Below are 19,686 nucleotides of genomic sequence, written 5' to 3'. Positions count from 1 at the left end.
ACATTTCTTCAAAAATATTCTACTGATGATGAGAGGAATTTAGGAATTCTCTCAGAAGATAATGTTTCTGCCACAGGGGACCCTTAGAATTTGCCCTCAGTCTCTTTCTTTCTCTGAAAAATTCAATCCCAGAGAAGAGAACAAAATTATGTCATCACATCCCAGAGACATCACAGTATACAAAATCACATCATGAAAACATAGAGGTTAGAGGCAACGATATCTCCAATCCCAGTTGAAATTTGTGTATACCTTTTGGCATCTCTTTCCCCAACCCAAATTAAACTCCTACTGATTTGCTACTGACTGGAAACTAGCATCAAAACAGGCAATCAACAAACATTTTTTATTTATTGTTCACGTGGTGCTAGTGAGTCTTTATGGGGTCTTCACTCTGGCTGTCACCTGGTGAGTAAGCTGAGGGAGAGGAATGTTTTCTCAGCATGGTGGGGGAGGAAATGACCCAGTACCTTGTCATTTCTATATGACATTTTTTTATTTTTCATTTCTCTAAACACATTTCTATAACGGTACCAAGACTTCACATTTGCTTTAGTTTCAATGCCTATCTTAGGAAAGCGTCTGTGTTGTTAAAAAAAAAGTAAAGCACTGACTTTTTCTACTCTGGAGCTGCCCTTGTAATCTATGGAACACAACTCTCTCTCTCTCCCTCTTCTCACATTTCTTTCAATAAAACAATTTTGCTTCACTTTCAAATAAACCTGTCCTGAATATTCAGAACAGATTGATGTCAGTTTCTCTTCAGGAACCACTTCCTCTGTCTCCTCTGCAGAGCCTGGAATTGGCTCTTGGGCGTTCATCACATTGAAGTAATTTGTACCAGTTCCTCTGAAGCACTATCTATTCACACATACTCGGACCCACACAGTCCCGCCCCATACGGGTATGTCCACCACATACCAAGTGGTGGACAATCACTTGCATTCTCACTCTTCTCATTAGAGGGCATTTTGATCCAGGTCTTCCTGGAGACCTGAACATCCTGAGATCTCTCTTTTCTAGTTCTAGATTAGTCTTGTGTCTGGAGAGTCTTCCCTGCTCACTCGCACACCTTGAGCTATTTCTATGCTATATGACTGCGCTCTGAGCTGGGCCCCCCACGATGACTTCTTACTACTTTGTGTTCCCCCCTGACCACTGCATGTCACCCCCTGCCCCTAAATTATTGCTTGTGGCTCTGGCCTGGGATACCATCAGAACAACAGTGTTCGTACCATCTAACATCAAAGATTTTTTTGACCTAACTTACATCTGTTCTCCATGTAGGAAGTTTCCCTGGGATAGTGGTAGGGATAGTGACTGATTAAATTATATGTACAGGGGATGGATGGATAAAGACATTCGCGAGAGAAATCCCAGCAAAGGATCTGCTGCTTTAGTGTCGGTGACAGGTGACAAAGATGTGGAGTGGAGGAGTCATATGCAGGGGAACACAGACATATGTGAGAAGTTTGCAGAAATGATGTGTAGGTGCATAAATTCCTTGGGGATGAGGGACAATGGTGGGCTGGGTAGACATTATATTTGAGTTTTCCTGAAAAGGTAGATCATTGTATGAGGACTGAAAGGAACCGGAAGGAAGTGGTTAGGCAGGAGGGGGGGGGGGGAAATAAGGGAGCAGGGGAGAGTTCCCCTTCAGTATGACACCCAGCGCGTAGGTGTGAGACAGACAGTATAGAGGGTGAGGTGCTTCTTGCCTTTGCATGTGGCCCACCCAGTTCTATCCCAAACTTTGCTTATGGTCTCCGGAGCAGCACTGAGCAGGGAGCCAGAAGCCCTGGGCACCTCTGGGTGTAGCCCAACACTGATGTTCAAACCCCAATAAATGAAATGACATCCAGAAAATTTGAGTCCTAACCCTTTGCTATCAGCAGAGAAGAAATAGGATTAGCAAAAAGCATTAACTTGATGAAAAAAAAAAAGTCCTTGTCTCTAGGCCCACTCTGATGCTTTCTATAAACATTTTATCTTGCTCAGCAAGACTTGAATGCCTGCTACATTTTGCACCATTTTGTTTTATTTTTTTGGCATCTGGGATCCAATGCAAGGCCTCCTAGAAGAGTAATCACATGTGGTCTTATCACTGAGCTCCATCCCTCCCGCAGTTAGGGTTTGAAGTCCAGGCTCTTTGGCTTTTAAATAAAGATTCTCTCTGGGCAGAGAATGGGAAGAGAACCAAGACGAGAGCATGTGCTCGGGGGACTGATTTCTCACATGGAACCGGATTTGTCCTCAGCCTGGAAAACTATGGTCCGGATGACCCAGTTATTTTGAAAACTGCCTCAAATGTCACAGCAAAGGGATGTCATGAAGGTGGCACTCAGCAAGTCCCTCCCTGTCCAGGGGCATTTATGTGTGGGAAGGAGTAATTTGATGGCCACTGTGATAGGGTGGGGAGGGGAGAGTGGGGCAAAGGGCCTGAAAGAGCTTCTGGGGTGACAGAATTGCTCTGGGCTGGGGACCCCGGAAGGCTCTGAGGACTCTTTCGCATCTCACCCAGAAAGAAGTTTCTCAAAAGCTCTGGAAGCCAGAGAAGCTTGGTCCTGGCATAACCTAGGCATCTCCGGGTCCTGCAGCCTAGCAGATACCTGCCTTCCAAAAACAGTTGGCCCCGTGTTCACAAGGACGGGAGGGGACCCCGTCTCTGCCCTTCCTTCTACCAGAGCTCCCAGTTTCTGGAACACTTACCCTTCTCGGCTGCAGAGCCCAGCCTACCTGTCAGTTTGTACCTGGGGAGTAACTGGACCAAAGGCTGCTCTGCCAGTCTGTGGTCCTCAGAGACTAGTGAGTGGGGTGAGGGGCAGGCAGAGCTGCCCAGTCACTGGGTGCCAGTGTCCTCCCCAGCCCAGGATGCCTAACTCCCATAAGTGCAGTGATGCCGCGGGGTGGTTCGGGATGCTTGCGCAAGGTGATGCAGGGCTCTTGGTGTCACCCAACAGGGCTGACTCATGGGCCTGCTGCTGCTGCCCAGCCAGCCTTGAGATGGAACTTCCGGCGGCTAAGCCACGCCGTGGGTTGGCATCCCCGGACATCGAGGCCCGAGCCCTTCTACATACAAGCGGTCTTTTCAGAAAAAGCCACGAGGCTCTGAGTTGGAGGAATACGGACCCTAACACCTGAGTCCTGCTGGAACCCGGGTTCATCTCTCAGGCCGCGGGAATGCCCTGTGAGCCCTGTGGGAGGCTATGATGGCCTGAGAAGCATCAGATCCATGCTGGGCTTAGTCCTGGGACAGTAGGAGACGGGAACAGTGCTCGCAGGGGACTCACAGCCAGCCAGGAGGGAGGCAGAGGCAGAGAAAACTGCTCCCTCGCCAGTAAGCGCGCAGCTCGGAGGCAGGGGGAGAAAGGAGCACTGGCCGTCGGAGGAGGGAGTCTGCAGTTCTGCGTGGCGGGTATGGGAGAGGCTCAGTGGCATCGCCCCGAACACTGGAATGTTGCGTGGGCGATTGAAGCCTGATTTTAAATTAGGCAACCGAGCAAAAGGACACAGAAAACCAGGAAGAAGATTCGATTACGAAGGTGTGACAGCAGAGATTAATACGTGCTTTTTTAATTTTTTCTTTTTGGATCACACCCGGCGATGCTCAGGGGTTACTCCTGGCTCTGCACTCAGGAATTACTCCTGGCAGTGCTCGGGGGACCCTATGGGATGCCGAGGATCGAACCTAGGTCGGCTGCATGCAAGGCAAACGCCCTCTCCGCTGTGCTATCGCTCGGGCCCCTAATACATGCTTCCTAAGTGGCCCGCAGCTCCTGAGGGCTGGCTGTCTGGGGTGAGGTTAGACGGGACCAGGTCAGAGCCTCACTTTGGGGGCCTGCCCAGGTGCCTAAATGTCATCTTGCGAGGGAACGGCCTTGAAGGCCTTTGGGAGCAGGAGGAAGGTCGAGGCCAGAGAGGGCAACCCCGTCCAGTCCTGATTGGGAAAGGCAGCGCCGGAACGTGCAAGGTGGCCTTGGGACTGTTGCAATGGAGAGTCCTGGAGCTGAGGGCCAGGATCAAGTTTCTGCCTGTGGGGACGGTTTGAGCGTGTCTTTGTGACACACCAGCACACAAGGCCTCTGGGTGGTACAGGGAACATCAGGGAGTGGGTGGAACACCATGAACCTCAGGCTGTGAACTGGGTGATTCAGGTGCCCTGTGGTGCCAATAAAGACTAAGCTCTTCGGTTTGGGTTTTTGGTTCGATGAGGGCTGGTTGGGAATGGAGGGTGGGGGATCAAACAAGAGGTCAGTCCAGTTGAGTTCCGTTCTTATTATTAGGTGATAAGAACAAGAAATATATACAAATATATATAAAATGCACAGAAATATATAAACATAAGCATGTACATATACATATATATTATTTTGTTTGTCTGGGGGCCTAACCTGCTGGTGCTCAGGAATCAGTTCTGGTGGGGTTCAGGGGACCATATGCAGTGTGGGGAATTCAAACCCAGATAAAGAACACTAGCTTTACAGGTAGTGCTCCGGGAGCCGCGGGCCACATCCTCGGCCTGGCAGTTCAGTGCTCTGGCTCAGACACAGTCAGTGCTGCTGCTGGCGCCCCGCAATGCTAGAGGCACCAGGGCCGGCCCTGGTGGTACGTGTGGGGGCGTGTGGTGGTGGGGATGGAACCCCAGCTCCGCGCCCCAGCCTCTGAGTTGGCTCCTCCTACCCTAGGCTTCAGATCCGCTGCATTGGAAGTATGTGTGAGACGCTGCAGTTTAGATGGCCCCTAGGTCATTGGGTATTTAGTGACTCATACATGATGAGCCTACTTACAGGGGGCAAATCCACCTACACACAGTTAGCCAATCATGCAGAAAGGAAAAGCAAGTTTAAGAGGAATCGTTTGTGCTATTCTATTCCTCAAGCCCAGGAGTCAGTGTGAGACGGGACGCCCCAAGCTCCTCTTCCCTGGGGAGCTGAAGTACCTCTCGAAATCTGAGAGTGATTGAACTTGTTGATGCAGTGAGGGCCGGAGGGTTTTTGTTTTTGTTTTCCTAAAAGCAAAACAACTTCCAATGATTAAAAACAACAACAGTCTCATGATATCTAAAAAGCATGTGAAATTCAAACTTCAGTGTTTATAAATAGAGCTCTGAGAACCTGATCACACTCACTGTTGGTGCTATCATGCCTCAGACAGATGAAGTAACTGCCCTTGTAGTCACACAGCCCCCACTAAGCAAGGTCAAATGCAGTGTACGTTTGTATGCACTGATTGTTGAGCATGGGTGCACGAAATATATAAACATATACATATAATATGCATCTACTATCCCAAGCGATCCCTTCAACCACCATTTACTTAGTGCTCCTCTCTTCGTCCCACCTACTTTTCCCGCAGCGCATGAATCTCTATCTTCCTTCTTCTTCTTCTTCTTCTTCTGCTTCTTCTTCTTCTTCTTCTTCTTCTTCTTCTTCTTCTTCTTTCTTCTTCTTCTTCTTCTTTCTTCTTCTTCTTCTTCTTCTTCTTCTTCTTTCTTCTTCTTTCTTCTTCTTCTTCTTTCTTCTTCTTTCTTCTTCTCTTCTTCTTCTTCTCTTCTTCTTCTTCTTCTTCTCTTCTCCTCCCTCCTTCTTCTTCTTCTTCCTTCTTCTTCTTCTTCTTCTTCTTCTTCTTCTTCTTCTTCTTCTTCTTCTTCTTCTTCTTCTTCTTCTTCTTCTTCTTCTTCTTCTCTTCTCTCTTCTTCCTCCTCTTCTTCTTCTTCTTCTCTTCTTCTTCTCTTCTTTTTCTTCTCTCTCTCTCTAAGGGATCTTTTAGTTAAATGCAATTTTTTTCATATAAACTGACTCTAAAATGTCTCTGTCAAGGAGACTTTCAGGGATGGAAACAGGCAACTTAGATATAATAGAACAAACTTTTTGTTAGTTTTTTCCATGACTTCTGAAACAAATTGCCACAAAGTTTGGTGACTTAAAATTATGTACATGTATGAGTTTATAGCTCTCAAGGTCACTATTCCTAAATGGGCCTCATGAGGCTGAGAGATGTGGTCAGGGATCTGGCTGGGGCCTGGGAGAAGCATTAAGGGGAGTATCTGTGCCCCTGGATGCCACCCCTCTAGCGGTGGTCTAGATGCCTTGACTGGGGCCCTTTCGATCTTGAAAGCCAGTCACCTAGGTTATGTCTTTGCCCCATGTGTCACCCTGACATTGGCTCGTCTGTCTCTCCTTTTACTTGGGGGGACATGGGCCCCAAATATCTGGGATAATCATATCATCTCGAGGTCAGATTTTGAATGACATTGATTTCCTCTGCAATCTTAACTCCTCTTTGTCATGTAACACTGTCTAGAACTGTAGCACTGTTGTCCCGTTGTTCATCCATTTGCTCGAGTGGGCACCAATAACGTCTCCATTGTGAGACTTGTTATCATGTAACACATGCTTCATAAAATTAGGATATATATAACATGTACATATACATTATTCAGTTGACTTAACTGGTAATAAAAAACAAGAGACAGGATGGCAATAGTCAGGAGAAAAGCACGAAGTAAGAGAAAGTTTAAGGAAAAATCCTTATACTTAGGCACAGTCATGGATTTGAGGGGCAAAAAAAGAGAACCCTCAAAAGGAGACTGAAATAGGAAGGGGACAACCACAGTAATGAAGAAAGCCAAATGGAAGAGAGTTCCAAGAGGAGGGATGATAAATGCCCCAGGAGTTGCAGGACAGAGGGAGAAGGAAAGGGGCCCTAGATCTGGCAGTTAGTGGCCACGGGTGTGTCTGAGGAGGCTGGGAAGGTCCGGTAGGTTCCTGTCTTTTTTCCAAATCCACAGCCCTCAGACTTTCTTGGGCATCCAGAGTGGAGGGTGTGGTGTTTTTGACCTAAAGGAAATTGTCTTTTGCTGTTTGACGCAGTGATTGGTTTAGGGATCAGCACTTGATTTGGTTGTCAAGGTGCGGTGTGCTAGAATTCCTGGGTAAAAAAGTGAATCTGAGAGTTTTCCAGGGACCTCAATTTTCAGCACTAATCTTCAGACTGAAATGAGGAGGACTCTGTTTTTTTTTTTTGTTGTTGTTGTTGTTGTTTTAGTGCTTGGGGGCCACAGAGACCATACTTAGGAGTGCTGGTATGGAGAAGCTTGTGGTGCCCAGGATTGAATTCAGGTCTTACACATGTAAGGTGTGTGTTATACCACTTGAGTCACGTTCCCAAGTTCTTTCCTTTTTCCTCCTTCCCCACTCCCTCCTTCTCCTTCCTCCTCCTCCTCCTCCTTTCCCTCCTTTCTTTCCTCCCTCCCCTCCCTCCCCTCCCTTTTCCTCCTCCTCCCCCCTCCTCCCCCCCTCCTCCTCCTCCCCCTCCTCCTCCTCCTCCTCCCCCTCCTCCTCCTCCTCCTTCTCCTCCTCCTCCCCCTCCTCCTCCTCCTCCTTCTCCTCCTCTTCCTCCTCCTCCTCCTCCTCCTCCCTCCTCCTCCTTCTCCTCCTCCTCGTTCTTCATCTTCTTCTTTCTTCTTCTTCTTCTTCTTCTTCTTCTTCTTCTTCTTCTTCTTCTTCTTCTTCTTCTTCTTCTTCTTCTTCTTCTTCTTCTTCTTCTTCTTCTTCTTCTTCTTCCACCTTCTCCTCCTCCTCTTCATTTTCTTCCTCTTCTTTTTTTCCACAATGGAAATAATTAGGAGCAAGAAAAGTAAAGACAGAGAGGCAGAGAAAGGAGAGATTCTAAAAGAAAATATGGTGCTAGAGACCTCAGTTGAATCCTTATCAAGACTGTTCTGAACTTCCCACTTTTGGAACCACTATATATGTTTTCATTTTGCCTGAGTCAGGCTGAGTCAGACTTCCTTCTTCTTGAACCAAAGAAGTCCCAGCCAATAGAGAGGCCTCAAACTATCTTTAGCAAGCATTGCTTTGTGTGAGTAGACAATATAAGGATATTGTGCTAAAAATGAAAAAGAAAAGAAATGAAAAGAAAAGAAGCAACTCTCATAGGGCTAGCCATGTATTTACAGCCTCCCTAAGCAAAGATGAAGTCCCACAGGATATTCAGAAAGCTCCTTGCTCTCCTGGGCTCTTCCCGCTGACACTGTCCATGGATGCTCTAGGGGAACAATTCTTTTTTTTTTAATTAATTTATTATATTTTTAATTCGTGAATCACCATGAGGGCACATTTACAGATTTATACACTTCTGTGCTTATGCTTCCCTCATACAAAGTTCGGGAACCCATCCTTCACCAGTGCCCATTCTCCACCACCAGTAAACCCAGCATCCCTCCCACCCTCCCGATCCCATCTCCCCCCACCCGCCCTGCCACCGTGGCAGGGCATTCTCTAGGGGAACAATTCTTGAAGAATAAACCCCAGACCAACCCCTCATGTGGGAGCAAGAAGTCTACGTTCTTGTTTCTCTGGATATACTAATTCAGAAACTCAGAAATTGTGGTCCTCCAGCAGCCTGCATATCAGTTGCTCTTTAAGTGATTGCAGTGCACGGAAAGTCTGAGCTCTTAGAGGGCGGGTTTTGCTTGTTTCCAAGAAGAGCATCGCAGGCCAGCGGAGGTCATATAAGGTACATGTGGATTTCAGTGGCGGCTCCCTCTTTTCTCCCTGCTGAGGTTACAGTCATGAGTGGTGGGACCCTCCCCCAGACACTTGGTTACAGCGTTTGTACCTGCAGTTGTGGTGCTCACCAGGGGTTGTGCGCATGCATATTTGAAGGTTACCACCCGTCTATCGGGGGCCACTCTCAGCAGTGTTCAACACTCCTGATGGGTTGCACAGAGCTCTTCCTTGCAGTGCTTGAGGGACTGTATAGCGGCAGGGGTCAAACCAAGGCCTTCTGCATGCAGTGCACGCACCTTTGCTCTTTGAGCTATCTTCCCAGTTTGGGCACCTTTTTCTCTCTCCTCTATATCTCTCCCTTTTCTCTCTCTTTCTCTCTCTCTGTCTGTTTTCCCACCTCCCACCCCAGGTGTAGTGCTCTCCTGAGATTGCTAAGGGTTGCACCTTTTTACCATGTGGTGCTTGTACACACTTGGATGCAGTGTAGCCAGAAATCACTTGCAACACTGGGGGACTCAGCCGAACTGCCAGGCAGCAACAGTGGAACTGTTAGAGTCGCTCTCAGTGCAAGTAATAGCACTAGGGACTGAATTTAAGGGCTTATACTTTCAAGGCAAGTGCTTTTTGAAGGGGCATTTTGAAGGCCCCTTTTTTTGGATTTTGATGTCAAGGGAGACGGGAGATTTGATTTCCCTGCTAGAATGACACTGCCACTTAGCTAGCTCTCATGCTCTGGTTACAGGTTCACTGCAGCATCATGACTGCGTGATATAAATTGGCGTTTTCCTGAAATACCAAAGTGCAGTGATTTGCGAGTTTAGATTTCTGTTCTGGATAGTTGATTACAGCTCCTTAGTGCGATTTAATCCTACAGATGCCTAATGAAGTGTGACATTGCGGGACAGAATGTGATAAATGAGGCCGCATCTTAAGTAAAATGGAGTGCAGGGAGGTGCATGTCTTATATATATATGGGATGAGAAATGAAAGGCTTCAAATCGATCCCTCTCCCATCTAAGACTGTTTGAGGCAGGGCGCTAAGAAGGGCTCTGAGTGTTAGAAGATCAGTGGTTCCAGAGACAGGAAATCTGCTGAATCTCTCAGTCCAGATGGAGCAGAGGATGAGGGTGATGAAGGTTATTTAATCAAAGGCAAGAGGGTCCTTATTTGCCTGCCCTTGGTAGTCTGGAAATTGCCTTTCCTTTTTGTTTGTTTTGGGGCCACACCCGGCAGTGGCTAAGATGGGCTCTTAGGTCAGAAATGACCTTTTGAGGTGCTTACTGGATGGACCTGGGTCGACTATGTGGAAGGCAATGCAGGAACCCCTCTCCTATCTCTCCAGGGCCTCGCTTTGCCCTTCTCTCAAAAAAACGTGGACCCAGAGCCTGAGTTTAACTCTCAGTGCTATCATCCTGTTGCAGCGGGATCCCAGGTATGGAACTGAATCCAGTTAAGTCTCAACTTCCTGTCGAAAGAATAAGAATTGTCTATGTGTCATGAGTTCGAGAGAGAATTTAAGAAGTGGTTAGTGGTTGGCACTCTCAAGATACTCAGAGAGAGTGAATTTCTCTCTCCATTAACCTTCATAGTTAAGCTCCTGTAGTCTCTCTCTCTCTCTCTCTCTCTCTCTCTCTCTCTCTCTCTCTTCCCTTTTGTTTCGTTGTGTGCTAATATAGCTCTCCTGGGTCTCTAGTCTTGCACTCATGCCAGACCTGTCCTCTGCCAAGTTCCCAAGTCTCCAGAATTACTCTCTCTTCTCCTCCTACAAAAATAACTTCCTTTCAAAGGCAGCTACGCTTGATGTTGCATCACCATCTAATTAAAGACGTTAATGCTCCAGGTTAACTTGACCAGCCCATGCCTCCCAGGTGATAATGCATCGCCCTTCCCAGCCCTCAAGGCAGCAGATCGAGACAGACAACTCTCAGGTTGACAGGTACATGGGAGATGGTTGACCCAGGCCGGTGCTTCTGGGACCTCTTCTTGTTTACGCCACTGTGCCTTCATTCATTCATTCCCTCCTGCCATGAATATGTGCCATCTCCCCGGTATCCTAGCCAGGCACTGACTAATTACAGGGCAGAGAAAGATGAAACAGATAGTCCCGGATTTCCAGAAGTTCCGACTTGGAGATCATTGACATATTGGCAGACAGTTAATGAAACTGAGAAAGTTACAGAGCAGGAGTGGGAAGGCAGAGGAGGCGGCTAGATTCTGCAAGGCTGGTGGGGTGGGCAATCAGGAAAGACTTGCTGTCAGTTTGGTTTGGGCTTTGGGGGCCAGGCCCAGCAGGGCTCAGGACTTCAGGATGAATTTAATGGATGAACAGTAGACAGACCCAGACCCATTCGTTAGTGGGTCTACACTCAGAGACTTCTGGAAAGCTCAGGGAATCATATTGGATGGTGGGGATGGACCTCGGGTCAATTGTGCAAGGAAATTTCCCTCCCTAATGTACTATCTCTCCTGCCAAGGGAAGACTTCCTACTTTGGTAAATTTTCATTTGCTTGCTTATTTTTGGGTCACACCTGGCAGAGCTCAGGGCTTACTCCTGGCTCTGTGCTCAGCGATCACTTCCGGTGGGGCTTGGGGGACCAAATGGGATGCCTGGGATCAAACCTCAGTCCTTGGCACACAAGGCAAGCTTGCTACCTGCTGTCCTTTTGCCATGGCCCTGGAAAGACTTCCGAAAGGAAGGCTTGAATCTTAAAGAAGCCACGAATAGGTGAAGAGATCAGGAGCAACACTATTAGGTCGACTGATGAGCATTACCAAGGATGGGACAAAATAATATTTGCCAGGAAGAATCCCAGGGAGTTACATGACTGATCTTGTAAAACTTGGAAAAGCATCAGAAGAGGGAGCTGGCTGAAAATTAGGCCAAGTCCCATTTTCCAAGGACTGGAGAGTCTGACATGGTGGTTGGGCAGGGATGAGCTGATCGCTTAATTTCCAGCTAAATTTGAGACTTAATTTCTAGCTAAACATTTTGAGTGCTTAGACGTGCCAGACGGTATTAAGAGCTTTGTTAATGGGGTCATTTGTGGCAGATGGACTTGCGTAAGGGAGGGCTGGAAGGTAGAGACTGATCGGAGGGACAGGGAGGACCCGAGCTGAAGGCTGTTTGGGATATACTGGGGCGGAGGAAGGGCTGAGTTCACCCCCCTGGAAGTTCCACACAGCTCCAAGCCCTGACCGGGGGTGACCTTGTCCTTTAGCACTGGACTTAGAAGATGGAAATCTAGTACGTGCCCCAACTCTGGCCTCTCACTACAGGTGGTTTTTGCTCTTCTAGGAGGAAACCTGAACCCCTAGTCCCTATCTTTGTTGCAAATCTCTCTTTTTCTTTTTGCATACAATGAGAGGGGAAAAAAAAAGAAAGAAAAACGGCAGGGTCTTAGGGATGGTACCGGCGCTTGTGGAGCTTGGGACCAGCCAGGGTTCAATCCCCGCAGTCACCCCTTAGGGTCCACAATGCCTCTCCCTGCAGCCCCAGGAGAGCGATCCGTGAGCGCAGTCAGGATTGAGCCCCCAAACCGGAGATGGGGGGCGGGGGGCGCGAGGACGAACGCAAAGGAAGCAAAAGCTCCTTTGGATTATCTACGCTGCTCGCCTGGGAGCTAGTGGAAGCGTGTGCAGAAAGAGCGACTGAACATCCACCGAGGGACGTCCGGTGGGGAAGGTCCGTGTGCCTTCTTTGGTGAACTGACGGCGGAGTGCCCGTGCCCTAGCGCTGTCCCGGCCTGGGCGGCGGCGGTCTCGCTTCCCGGCCTCGCAGCGGCCCCCGTCTTCCAGCAGAGGGCAGCATTGAGACACCGACGGCGCTGGGCGCCCGGGCGCGGGGCAACCAACGCTGCCGCCGCCGCGGCGGGACGCGAGCCCCAGGCAGGAGTGAGAAACCTTTGCAACAACCCCCTCACGCCCGGACCCTCTCCTCCTGCCGTGGGTGGTGGGTGGGCTGCCTAAAAAAAAAGCAGGGGAAAGGAATGAAATATTAAACAATTCTGTCCCGCAGAAGGCGAGCGAGTTGCACTTGGCGTTTTATCTGTTGATGATGCTCAGGCTTGACATTTCGGAGGGGTTCGCTTTTGCGGGGACCTTGCGAGCCGCCCCCACGGAATCCTCTTTGTTGGGGGGTGGGCGGGGGCGTCTCCAACCGCAGGATGAGGCACCCGGGGGCGGGAGCAGGGGCGGGAGGCCCAGGCCGGGTGTCTGCAGCTGCAGAGGTGCAGGATGCCCTAAGGACGCAGGCTCCCTTGCAGGGAGCCGGTGGTGCAGCACCGCGAGGCAGCGCCCAGTGCAGACGGCGCGCGCTTCCCGCGGGCCAGGCCCGGGTCGCGCCGTACGGGGGTTGGGTTCGGCTGGCGTTGAGACCTTTTGGCCATTTTCTTTGTTTTTCCTCCTTGCTGACGCGGCTCTAGAGCTGAGCCACACCTTGGCGGGGGGGCCCCGTTGCATTTCCCCCCCCCCCTCGTCTGCCCTTTGTCTGCATCTGCTGTGTTTATCCGCTGAACGCCGGACCTGGGCGGGCTCTGCTTGCAGGGGTGCTCGAAGAAAACATTCTGCTAGGTATAGCTGCAACCAGAGTTCACAGGCTGTCAAAATTAAATGGGCTGAAAAGGGGCACATTCATAGACCAAAGTGAAGAGGAAGCCCAGCAGGTGAAGCGGGAGCGACGGCGGAGTTCTCTTCCTTTGACGCTATTAAATAATTACTGTATCCTCGGGCAAGGGGTCTGAGTGCTTCAAACACCCAGGACGGTTCTTGCCCCCAGTGTCCTGTATTTCCTTACAGACAGGCTTGATTCTGTCTTTTGATGATTTCCTTGAAATCCCCAATTTTATTCGCCTTCAGGTATTGGTGTAAATACCCTCCTGTTGGAGAATTACAAGAATAATCATGTCTGCTGCCAAATGACTTTCAAAACACTTAGCAAAAATTTAGGCACCTTGATTTACGACGCTTTAATAACCGAGTTTCAGGCATACGATGTGCCAAGTCCAACAGCACCGTGTTCCCATCCCTCCGCCAACGTCGGCCAGTTTCCTCCCATGCCCCAGCTCATCTTCTTAATGGATACATTTTTTTTTAGCTTAATTATTGTGGTTGAGTTGGAACTTGTAGTGGTTTTTTGTGTGTGTGGTTTTGTTTTTGTTTGGGGGCTCTACTTAGCAGTACTCAGGGCTTAGTCCTAGCTCTATGCTCAGAGACTACTCCATATTCTCCGAGGACCATATGAGATGCCAGAGCCTGAACCCAGTTCATCTGGGCGCCAGGCAAACACCCTACCTGCTGTGCTGTGACTCTGCCCCTCGGATTGTAGTGGTTTTGATGTATACCATGCCCTGAAACCACCATGATGTCCAAGGCCCCTGACCATTGCCCCATGTTACCGTCAGATCACCTCTTCCTCCCTCCTTTCTTCATTTCTTTTCTTCCTGGATACTTTCCTTCTTGTAATCTAGGGCAATGGATTGTCCATCTTTGGTACCCCCCCTCTCCCCCCATCCTCTTCTCTAGCTGTTCTACATATCACAGATGAGTGAGAACATCTGACACTTGTCCTCCTTGAGACTTGACTTTAGACGACATCTTCCAGTTTCATCCAAGCTGTAGTGAGTCATGTGATTTCATCATCCCACGTGGCTAGGTAGCTTTTCCCCTGTATTTAATACCACAATTTCTTTATCCTCTCCTCTGTCATTAGACTATTTGGGTTGTTTCCAAATCTCGCTGCCAGGTGATTTTGCTTTAAAATGAAGAATGCCTCTGTCTGCTTAGAAGTGATATGTTTAGCTGGTTGAGTTCAGTGCCTCCTGCCATAGCTAGAGAAATGTTTGACACTAGCCTGAGAACCCAGAGCATGTATAGGAAGATGCACTTGATCTTTTTGAATCAAAATGTCTTGAGAAGCATTTCTGCTGTTGATATATGTTCTCTGTGAGTCATGACACATGGGTCTGGTGAGCCAGGCTCTTTCCTGGATACTCAGGGAACAGGGCTGGAGAGAGGGAGCAGCAGATAGAACTGGGTTTGAAATCTCACTCTGCTGTTCACTCATTCAGTGTTTGACTTACTGGGACTCAAAAAAGTCCTTATTTTCCTAAACAAAATGGGTGGAATAAGAGCCGTCTTGGGTGTATATAATGTTGTATATAAAGTAAAAGAATGTATATAGATTACTTACAGTATAAAAAGTTCTTCATAACAGTAACATGCCTGGGCTGGAGAGTACAGGGGCTAAGGCGTCTGCTTTGCATGCTGCTGAACCTGGTTCAATCCCTGGCACCGCATAGCACACAGTCCTCTGAGCGTAGAGCCAGGAGTAGGCCCCATGCACTGCCAGCTGTGGCCCCACATTATCCCAAACCAGCCCTTCATTTCCTTCTCCTTCTTTCTCTTGCCTTCAAATAGCAAAGATAAATATTGAGATGAGCGGGGCCTTATCCTAGTACCTCAGTTGTAAAAACCTTCACAGCACTCAGAATGTAGCATATATGTATATATTAGTGCACAACTTTATATATTAAGTGTTGTTAATTGCTAGCAAATGCACATACATACATAAGTGAATAAGCCAGTACTTATGTTCTTTCCTTCTTACATTCTCCTTGAAATAAATGTTTAGAAATGGATGGTAGCTTTTGTCTCGTACAAAGCTCTTTTGTGAGCCTGTCAGAAAGAATATTCACTTAATTCTCTTATTTTAATTAGTTACCTTTGTACAGAATTTCAAGATTGGATAAAATTTTGCTTCTCTCCACAGGCTATTGTTTAACTTTAACTCAATTATAGACAAAAGAATGTAAAGATAACTAGAAGGTTTTAGTTTGATTCAATTAGAGCCAAAAGTTACTGCTGGATGGAGTTGTTACTTTATCCAAACAAGAAGCTTCTGGCTAGTTTGGTTTTTTGGTTTCCTAAACACTCAGTTGGTCTCTAATTTTGGGAGAACCCTGCATTTTATATACCTCATACCACTGGAATCCTGGTACCCCCTGAGCACTGCTAGAAGTGGCCTCTTTTTTAAAAACAAAATAGCATAATTAAAAATGTTTTAAAAATTAGTATCTCTGCTATGTCTATACATTGGGTGTCCCAAGCTTACTTCTACTTCGAGAGGAGTACATGGAGTTCAAGATGCTACCGAAGACAGTGGGAGGCAGGAGATAGGACTCTGAGAAAGGACTCCAAATAATCAGGGTAAGTCTCCCTTGAAATGGGAGAGATGTTGAACCCATTCCCGCCCCACGGAAGGCATGTTCTGAGAGCACCTTCTTTGGGAAGATGTGCGTTGCTTTCAGTGCCAAGGATTTGAGATGGCATTGAGGAGACCACAGGGCATGGGGAAATGGATGAGCATGTCCAAGTCAGAAAAGCTATTCTTGAAATATAACAGTCTGAGTAGATAAGACATGAGTCACGGCACAGCATCAAAGGAGAGCCAGGACACCGGGGAGCACCGCTGAGTCCGTGCTCACTAGGACCCCTGCAGCTGAGCTTCACTAGACGTTCATGGAAGCTTCTTTCGCTGGTCTGTTGACATGAGCGTAGGGGTAAAGAAATGGTCACATTAAGAATGGCATTTTACACGACTTGGTCTGAACCCAGATTTTAGTACCAGCTACATTGTGATATGCTTATAAAGTTCCATCCTTGTCTGGGGACATGGCTAACGAGGCAGGCTCCACCCACTTGAAGTTGCTTTCCTGGTAGTCGTCACTTTCTGCAAAAGGGTGACTGAAGTAAGGTCTCCTGTCCTTTACCAGGACATACAATTGATGGAAGAGACAAAACAAAAGACAAAAGACAGGCCAGTGGACGTTGGTAATAGAACTAAGGTTACGTGAGGAGAAGACGGTGAGAGAAGGGAGCTAAAGTGAGAAGCTGGAAAAAAAAAATGAAAGAAAGGAAACAAAAAGGAAATACTAAGCAACTGGCAAATAATAGCATTGATAGAACAAAGGTGAGACCCAGAGGCTGCTCTTGCGTAGCTTCTCCAAACTAAAATTATAAAATTGCAGGATACTCGTGATGGAGTTTAATAGCATGAGTGATAGGCTTACTATTTTTATTGGCTGAGAACTTATTAGTGGGAGAACTAATGAGACAGTTTTAAAAATTAAGGTATAATTGACATATAACATTATATTGGTTTCAGGTGTACAACATAATAATTTGATGTTTGAATATATTGCAAAAAAATCACCACAATGTCTAGTTAATATTCATCACCACATAGCTACACAATTTTTTTTCTGGTGATGAGAGCTTTTAAGATCTACTGTCAACAGCTTTCAAATATGCAATGTAGTGTTATTAACTATAGTTACCTTGCTGTACATTCCTTTCCCAGGACTTATTTTTTAGTTGGACATTTTTCCCATTTTTCCCACCCTTATCCATATCCTCAATGCCCCCTGTCTCTGGCAACCATCAATCTGTATTGTGTCTTTTTTTTCTTTTCAGGTCATACCCAGCGATGCATAGGGGTTACTCCTGGCTCTATACTCAGGAATTACTCCTGACAGTTCTGGGGGGCCATATGGAATGCTGGGAATCGAACCCAGGTCGGCTGTGTGCAAGGCAAACGCCCTACCTGCTGTGCTATTGCTCCAGCAGGTATTGTGCCTTTGAGTGTCGCTTATGTTTGGTTCTTCATTTTTCGTCTTCTATAGTTCACACACAAGGGAGATCATACTATATTTTTCTTTCATTGTCTGATATTTCATTTAGCATTTTATCATCAAAGACCATGCAAAGTATTGCAAAAGGCAACATTTATTCATTTATGGCTGAGTAGTATCCTACTGCATATGTACACACTGTTTTCTTCAGTCATTCTTACATTGATGAACACTTAGCAGCTCCACATACTGGATTTTGCAAATAAAGTTACAGTAAACACCAGAGTGCATGTCTCTTTTTCTAGTTAGTATTTTTATTTTCTTCACAGAAATACTGAGGAACAGGAATGACAGATTGTATAGTAGTACTCTTCTTAATTTTTTGAGAAATCTCAAATGCAGCTTTCCTTTTAGACTACCAGTTTTCTTCTCACCAACAGTACACAATTGTTTCCCTTTATCCACATCTTTTCCAGGACTTGGTATTTCTTATCTTCTTTAATAACAGTGATTTTAACAAGTGGGTGGTGATATGTTATTGTAGTTTTAATTTGTATCTTCACATGTCTAGTGATATTGAGCATTGTGTCGTGTGTTAGCCCTTTGTGTGTTTTCTTTTCAAAAGTTTCCATTTAAGATTTTATTTTAAAATTGGATCTTTTTATATTGTTTGAATTCATTATAAATCTTGGGTATGAATCTCCCATTGAGTGTTAATTGGATATATGATTTACCAGTATTTTCTTCTGTTTGATTATTCCCTTTGCTGTATGAAACTTTTGTTTGATGTATGATATATACTTTAAAAAAATCTGTTGAATCTTTGGTGCTACAGTGTGTAGAACAGCACACGTCCATAATAGAAGTATAGTTGTCCAGAACAAGGAAGTTTGGTCATGCACTTATCATTCCAACATTGGCCAGACCAAATCTAGAGTGCTATTCAGTTTCAAACACTGTACTAAGAGTGATATGGCTAAACAACTGTAGATCTTTGAAATCATTTTGAAATTTAGGAGATTAATCAAGAGTAAAGGAAGCACATATGTATATGTACCTACATATGTGTGCATGCATGTAAAGCTGCTAGTTTGAAAAAAAAGGGACAAGACTATTGGAAGAGCATTAAAAATAGACGATGTGTTTTTAAGATCATACAGTTTCCTGCTCAAATGTCACCTTCTCAGATGCTATTTACCTATTACCATCCTTTTGAAAGTGCTCCTTCTCTCAGACAACTTCATTATCCTGTTTAGTTTCCTCTACAAAGCTAAATACTAGTTGTACATTTATATACATGATTTTTTAAATTCTTCTTTTTCTAATTTTTTCCCTGTCATTATCCACTACCATATGATATTCATAATATAAGGATTTTTCAAGGCTGTATTACAGGTATCCAAGTCAATATATATTGTGGAACAAATACTTTATAAATAACAGCCAGAAGAAATAAAAGAGAAAGGAAAAGGAAGGGGAAAAAAGAAAGTTAGGAAGGAAATATTAATAGATTTAGCAAATTAGAAATAGTGAGTACAATTATTAGGAGACTAATTTTAATTTTAAATAAGATGGGATGTTGCAATTGTAGTTGTCTAGTATTGGAATCTGTTCTTCTTAGAGACATTTCTTGTGATTGTGTATTCAATGAGACTATTGGAGCCATGACTAGAATAAGAAATGGATTAAATGGCCCCTACAATTTATTCTGACCTTGAGATTAAGCTAAAAATATACTTTACATTTAAAAATTCTCCTTAAGGAATTCAGCATTCTATAGCATTGACCAAGCCTTATCTGCTTAAACCATGTGGATTTCATCCACGGGCTGTTAGGCTAGCTGCATAGCTTTGGCTGAGGGGAAGAGGTGAGAATGTGATTGTGTTTAGAATCTCAGAATCTATGACCGTCACACCGCTAAAAATACCACTGCCCAGTAGCCTTGGGAAAGTCACTTTTAACTTTTGGATTCAGTTTTCTTTTGAGGAAGGTGAATAATAATACCTTCCTTACAGACATGCTGCGAAACCTAATTAAATATTTCAAAAGAATCCCTGTGATCCCAGATAAAAGGCATCTAATAAAGGCAACAACCTTCTTGTTCTTTCTAATGACATGTCCTTGGTAAACGACCCCTTCACAGCACCAGACTCCTTGTGTGTGTGTTTGTGTGTGTGTGTCTGTGAGTGAAAGGTCTTAACCAAGCACAAAACCAGAAGTACCTGGTGAGATGGGAACCCTTGAAAGACATAACTTCGCTTTCCACATCCAGTTTCACATTTCTTGAAACACAAAGGCTCTTAGTTTCTGATCTAGCAAGATGAAGCACTTGTCAGAGAGCCCAGAGGCCAGGTTATGACTGCTGCTTTGCTGGCTTCCTGCTTTTCTCTAAGTCTGGTCTTCTGAGGCCAGAGGCTAGGGAAGACCCGCCTTTGTCCCAATCTGTGCTGCAGAGTTCCTATGGTCTTAGAGACCTAGAGACACTGTGCCTTCAGAGTCTCTGACTAGAGTGAGCATATGAGGTGGCATCTACCCTTCAGGATAT

This window comes from Sorex araneus, chromosome 2 (genome assembly GCF_027595985.1).
Source record: "Sorex araneus isolate mSorAra2 chromosome 2, mSorAra2.pri, whole genome shotgun sequence".
NCBI lineage: Eukaryota > Metazoa > Chordata > Mammalia > Eulipotyphla > Soricidae > Sorex > Sorex araneus.
Note: the sequence above shows the minus strand (reverse complement) of the source record.